Here is a 7,482-nt window from a genome sequence, read left to right as displayed (position 1 = left end):
TCTGTGAAGCCCTCAGAGGTTTGTTAGAGAACATTAGTGAACAAACAGCATCATGAAGGCCAAGGAACACACCAGACAGGTCAGTGATACAGTTGTGGAGAAGTTTAACCACTTCCTGTCCGGACACTTTTACCCCCTTCCTGTCCTGGCCAATTTTCAGCTTTCGGCGCTCTCGCATTGTGAATGACAATTACTCAGGCATACAACACTGTATCTAAATGAAATTATTATCATTTTTTTCAAACAAATAGAGCTTTAATTTGGTGGTATTTAATCATCACTGGGGTTTTTATTTTTTGCTAGAAAAATGAAAAAAGACTGAAAATTTTGAAAAAAAACATGTTTTTCTTAGTATTTGATACTAAATTTTGCAAATAAATATACTTTCTTCATAAATTTAGGCCAAAATCCATTGTGCTACATTTTGTTGGTAGACATAACCCAAATCAGTGTGTATTATTTAGTCTTTGTGAAAGTTATAGAGTCCACAGACCACGGTATATATATTTGATATATTTGAAAATGTATCAATCCTGATGCACGGACTACCTATATAATTTCTTGGGGCCCTAAAATGCCAGGACAGTACAAATACCCCCCAAACGACCCCTTTTTGGAAAGTAGACAGTCTGAGGTATTTAATGAGAGGCATGGGGAGTTTTTTGAAGTTGTCATTTTTTGCCAATTTTTTAAGGAAATAATGAAAGTAAAAAAAATTCTTTTTTTTTTCCCACAAAGTTGTCATTTAACAAGTTCTTTCTCTCACACGGCATAGGCATACATGCAATTACACCCCAAAACACATTCTGCTACTCATCCTGAGTATGGCGATACCACATGTGTAAAACTTTTTCACAACCTAACCACATAGAAGGGCCCCACATCCAATAAGCACCCTTAGGCGTTCTAGGGGCAAAAATTACACATCTAATTTCTTGACTGTCTATCACAGTTTTGGAGGTCCTGGAGCACCAGGACAATTGAATTACCCACAAAATGACCCCATTTTTGAAAGAAAACACCTCAAGGTATGTTTTAAGAGGCATGGGGAGTCCTCTGAAGACTTCATTTTTTGCCACATGTTTTTGGAAAATGTGAAAAGAAAATGAAAATGTATTTTTTTTTTACGCAAAGTTGTCAATCTATGAGATATTTCTATTACACAGCATAGGCATACTTAAAATGAAAGCTCAAAACGCATTCTTTAACTCCTGCTGAATATGGCGATACCAAATGTGTGAGACTTTTTCACAGTCTGGCCACATAGAGGGGTTCCACATCCAATAAGCACCTGTTAGCGTTCTAAGGGCAAAAATTACACATCTAATTTCTTGACTACCTATTGCCGTTTTGGAGGTCCTGGAGCATCAGGGCAATGGAATTATCCACAAAATGACCCCATTTTGGAAAGCAAACACCCCAAGGTATGTTTTAAGAGGCATGCAGAGTCTTCTGAAGACTTCATTTTTTGCCACAAGTTTTTGGAAAATGCCAAAAGAAAATGAAAATGTATTTTTTTCTACACAAAGTTGTCAATCTATGAGTTATTTCTAATACACTGCATAGGCATACTTAAAATTACACCCCAAAACACAGTCTCTAACTCTTCCTGAATATGGTGATACCAAATGTGTGAGACTTTTTCACAGTCTGGCCACATAGAGGGGTTCCACATCCAATAAGCACCTGTTAGCGTTCTAAGGGCAAAGATCGCACATCTAATTTCTTAACTACCTATTGCTGTTTTGGAGGTCCTGGAGCATCAGGACAATGGAATTATCCACAAAAAGACCCCATTTTGGAAAGCAAACACCCCAAGGTATGTTTTAAGTTCTCCGTCACTTTCATCTGTCATACTCAGAATTTGAAATGCCTCCTCGCTTATATATGATCTTTTGGCCATATTTTTGACACTGATCAGGACCCACTGGTATGGCAGTGATCAGGATGGTGTTGCAGTGAGGGACAGATATCTGGCTGCAGTTAGTTCACACTAGTCACTGTTGGGCAAAAATCAGAGATACAGTGAGGTGGCTGGCAATGTTTTGTGAGTGTGTGTAAACTCTGTGCAAAGGCTGAAAATTACTCACAGTTAGCTGTACTGGATCTCTCTCCTCACAGACGATGGCAGTGAACAGGATCCACTGGTGTGGCAGAGATCAGGGACACTTTATGAACAGGCACACTGTAAGGTGATCAGGGACACTGATTGGGCCACTGTATGGTGATCAGGGACACTGCTGGGCCACTGCGGTGATCAGGGACACTGCTGGGCCACTTGTGTGGCAATCAGGGACACTGTGGCGATCAGGGACACTGCTGGACCACTTGTGGGGCGACCATGGACACTGCTGGGCCACTGCGATGATCAGGACACTGCTGGGCCACTTGTGTGGCGATCAGAAACACTGCTGGGCAACTGCGGTGATCAGGGGCACTGCTGGACCACTTGTCCGGCGATCAGGGACACTGCTGGCCACTTGTGTGGTGATCTGGGCCACTGCGGCAATCAGGGACACTGCGGTGATCAGGGACACTGCTGGACCACTTGTGCAGCAATCGGGGACACTGCTGGGACACTTCGGCGATCAGGGACACTGCTGGACCACTTCTGTGGCGATCAGGGACACTGCTGGGCCACTGCGATGATCAGGACACTGCTGGGCCACTTGTGTGGCAATCAGAAACACTGCTGGACTACTGCGGTGATCAGGGACACTTCGTGATCAGGGGCACTGCTGGACCACTTATCCGGCGATCAGGGACACTGCTGGGCCACTTGTGTGGTGATCAGGAACACTGCTGGGCCAATGTGGGGATCTGGGACACTGCTGGGCCAATTGTGTGGTGATCAGGAACACTGCTGGGCCAATGCGGTGATCAGGGACACTGCTGGGCCACTTGTGTGGTGATCAGGAACACTGCTGGGCCAATGCGGTGATCAGGGACACTGCTGGGCCACTTGTGTGGTGGTCAGGGACACTGCTGGGCCACTGCGGCAATCAGGGCCACTGCGGCGATCAGGGACACTGCTGGACCACTTGTGCGGCAATCAGGGACACTGCTGGGCCACTGCGGTGATCAGGGACACTGCTGGACCACTTGTGCGGCAATCAGGGACAATGCTGGGTTACTTGTGCGGCAATCAGGGACAATGCTGGGTTACTTGTGCGGTGATCAGGGACACTGCTGGGCCACTTGTGTGGCGATCAGGGACACTGCTGGGCCACTTCGGCAATCAGGGACACTGCGGCAATCAGGGACACTGCTGGACCACTTGTGCGGCAATCAGGGACGCTGTGGCGATCAGGAACACTGCTGGACCACTTGTGCGGCAATCAGGGACACTGCGGCGATCAGGGACACTGCTGGGCCACTGCGGCGATCAGGGACACTGCTGGACCACTTGTGCGGCAATCAGGGACACTGCGGTGATCAGGGACACTGCTGGGCCACTGCGGCAATCAGGGACACTTCTGGGCCACTTGTGTGGCAATCAGGGACACTGCTTGGCCACTGCGGCGATACTGCTGGGCCACTTGTGTGATGATCAGGAACACTGCTTGGCCACTGCGGCAATCAGGGACACTGCTGGGCCACTTCGGCAATCAGGGACACTGCGGCAATCAGGGACACTGCTGGACCACTTGTGCGGCAATCAGGGACGCTGTGGCGATCAGGAACACTGCTGGACCACTTGTGCGGCAATCAGGGACACTGCGGTGATCAGGGACACTGCTGGGCCACTGCGGCGATCAGGGACACTGCTGGACCACTTGTGTGGCAATCAGGGACACTGCGGTGATCAGGGACACTGCTGGGCCACTGCGGCAATCAGGGACACTTCTGGGCCACTTGTGTGGCAATCAGGGACACTGCTTGGCCACTGCGGCGATACTGCTGGGCCACTTGTGTGATGATCAGGAACACTGCTTGGCCACTGCGGCGATCAGGGACACTGCTTGGCCACTTGTGTGGCGATCAGGAACACTGCTGGGCCACTATGTGGCGATCCGGGACACTGACAATCAGGGACACTGCTGGGCCACTTGTTGGGCGATCAGGGCCACTTGTGGGCGATCAGGGCCACTTGTGGGCGATCAGGGCCACTTGTGGAGGCGATCAGGGCCACTTGTGGAGGCGATCAGGGCCACTTGTGGGGGCGATCAGGGACACGTGGGGCAATCGGGGCCACTTTAGGGGCGATCAGGTGTCACTGAGGTGGAGGGCAGTTAGCTACAACCTCTTCTTCGCTGTTTCTCCTCTCACAGACAACTCCGTGTGAGGAGAAGGAGGCGGAAGCCGCACCATGCGGCTTTTGTTTACACTTAAGCTGTGTCCTTATTGGACACAGCTGATCACATGGTATGGGACCGATTTCATTGGTCCCATACCATGTCACGTAATCCACCGTGTCCGTCGGACTTGGCGATCATCGGGCTCGCGGGTGCGCGCTCTAGGAGCCGCGCACGAGCCTCAGATACAAGGTGCTGTTTAGAGACGGCAACCCGCTCCTGTAGGTGTCCCGTCCTGCCGTTTATAAACAGCGGCCGGACGGGAAGTGGTTAAAGCAGGGTTAGGTTGTAAAAAAAATAAATAAATATCTCAGGGAGAACTATTCAATCCATCATCCAAAAATGGAAAGAGTATGGCACAACTGCAAACCTACCAAGACATGGCCGTCTACCTAAATTGACAGGCGGGGCAAGGAGAGCATTAATCAGAGAAGCAGAGTAGAGGTCCATGGTAACTCTGGAGGAGCTGTAAAGATCCACAGCTCAGGTGGCAGAATCTGTCCAAAGGACAACTATTAGTCATGTACTCCACAAATCTGGCGTTTTATGGAAGAGTGGCAAGAAGAAACCCATTGTTGATAGTCATAAGGAGTCTTGTTTGCTGTGTCCCCCACATGGCTTTCCGCAAACTGTAAACATGTGGAAGAAGGTGCTCTGGTCAGATGAGACCAAATTTGAACTTTTTGGCCTAAAAGCAAAACGCTATATGTGGTGGAACACTAAAAATGCACATCACCCTGAACACACCATCCCCACTGTGAAACACGGTGGTGGCAGCATCAGGTTGTGGGGATGCTTTTCTTTAGCAGGGACAGGAAAGCTGGTCAGAGTTGATGGGAAGATGGGTGGAGCCAAATACAGGGCAATCTTAGAAGAAAACCTGTTAAGAGTCTACAAAAGACTTGAGACTGGGTCAGAGTTTCACCTTCCAGCAGGACACGGCCCTAAACATACAGCCAGAGCTACAATGGAATGGTTTCGATCAAAGCATATTCGTGTGTTAGAATGGCCCAGTCAAAGTCCAGACCTAAATCCAATTGAGAATCTGTGGCAAGACTTGAAAATTGCTGTTCACAGATGCTATCCATCCAATCTGACAGAGCTTGAGCTATTTTGCAAAGAAGAATGGGCAAAAATGGCATTCCTATGGATGTGCAAAGCTGGTAGAGACATCCCAAAAAGACTTGTTGCTGTAATTTTAGCGAAAGGTGGTTCTGCAAAGTATTGACTCTGGGGAGCTAAATACAAATGCATGCCACACTTTTCAGATATTTATTTGTAAAAAAATGTTAAAAACCATTTATCATTTTCCTTCCACTTCACAATTATATGCCACTTTGTGTTGGTCTATCACATAAAATCTCAAAATACATTTTTGATTTTGGTTGAAACATTACAAACTGTGGAAAATTTCAAGGGGTATGAATACCTTTTCAAGGCCTGTATATCCCAAAGGCCTTGCAGTTTGGTATTACACCTCTGTTTGCTCGCAAGGGTAGTTAGAGTAGCCCGCAGATGTTTAATCTTTTTGAGAACAGTATTTACCAAATGTAAAAGGCAAGCAAAAAAAAAAAGGGGGGTTGGGGGTAGGGGAGTGGGAAAGGACAGTGTACACCCTTAATCTGCTCCTGGGGAGGGAGCAATGGCCATCAGGTCCTTGTAGGTCATGGAGTATCGGAACTGAGTCCAATAAAACCAGTGGTTTTTGGGGTCTCTTTTAGTTCTTGTGTTTTTAAGCACTCTTACTGGTGTCTCATAGACATTGTGAGGTCTTCCATTGTTTCAGTATCATTTACTGCTTTAATCCATTGGCAGAGGCCTTCAGATCTTTAACCGTTTGTTAGGACCAACAATCCTTATCTAGTTTTGCAACTGATAATGAAATCTGTTAATGGCAATACTGACAGTCGATTATGGAAAATGCAGCTCCTCTGTCCCTCATAAATATTACACAGAAAAAGAGAACTAAGTTGGATTTTCAGACACGGAGTTTTCAGAAAACATCATGTAAAAATGTTAGTAAGTAAAATTTTTGTATGTCACGTGAATGAGAACGTGACAAAAATAGAGTAGGTGTTGTACCAGTTTTGCCTCAAAAGTGCCTGAATTTGATTTGGAATGAGTCTCCCTTAATCCTCTGTACATCAGAACTGAGACTTGGAGAAGAAAGGGCAGCACTGGGAGCCAGTCAGGTGAAATGCACATACTTCTGCTTGAATGGAACAAACTGACAGATGAAGAGTGAAGAGTGAAGAGTGATGGTCTTATCAGTCTGTTGCTGCTAATTTTATTGCCAATCAAAGACTGGGAGCATTGAGGTGACCAGGTGTCCAAGTCTTAGGAATGGATGGGCAAAGTTACAAATCCTTGTTCAGGTTAAACAACTTCTATCTATAGCTCATGAAAGTAAGGTTAATAATATAACTTGGATTAAAAAAAAAATCTTCATTTTTACTCAAATTAGTCAATGCAAAAATGAACACACCCCACAACAAAAACTACTACATCTAGTATTTTGTATGACCTCCATGATATGTAAGGACAGCAGCAAGTCTTCTAGGCATGGAATGAACAAGTTGGTGACATATTGCAACCTCTATCTTTTTCCATTCTTCTAGAACAACTCCCTTTTAGAGCCTGGATGCTGTATGGAGAGAGATGCTCAACTTGTCTTTCAGAATTCCCCATAGGTGTTCGAATGGATTCAGATCAGGAGACATACTTGGCCACTGAATCACTTTCACCCTGTTTGTCTTCAGAAATGCAAAAGTGGCCTTAGATGTGTGTTTTGGATCATTGTCATGTTGGAAAAGTGCACAACAGTCAAGGGCACAGAGTGATGATAGCATCTTCTCTTTCAATACAGAACACTGTGAATTCATGATACCATCAATGCAATGCAGGTCCCTGACACCAGCAGCACTCATGCAGCCCCACAGAAGGATACTGCCACCACCATGTTTCACTGTAGGCACCATGCATTTTTCTTTGTACTCCTCACCTTTGCGATACCATACAGTTTTGAAGCCATGAGTTCCAAAAACATTTATCTTGGTCTCATCACTACAGAGTCCCAGTAGTCTTTTTCAGCATGGGCCCTGGCAAATTCTAGGAAGGCTTTTTTGTGCATGGCTTTAGGAGAGGCTTCCTTCGTGGACGACACCAAAGCATGCCATTCCTCTGCTGT

The sequence above is a fragment of the Staurois parvus genome, unplaced genomic scaffold (genome assembly GCF_062004578.1).
Source record: "Staurois parvus isolate SC_StPar_1 unplaced genomic scaffold, SC_StPar_1.0 ptg001418l, whole genome shotgun sequence".
NCBI classification, from domain to species: Eukaryota; Metazoa; Chordata; class Amphibia; order Anura; family Ranidae; genus Staurois; species Staurois parvus.
This window is presented reverse-complemented; position numbering follows the sequence as displayed.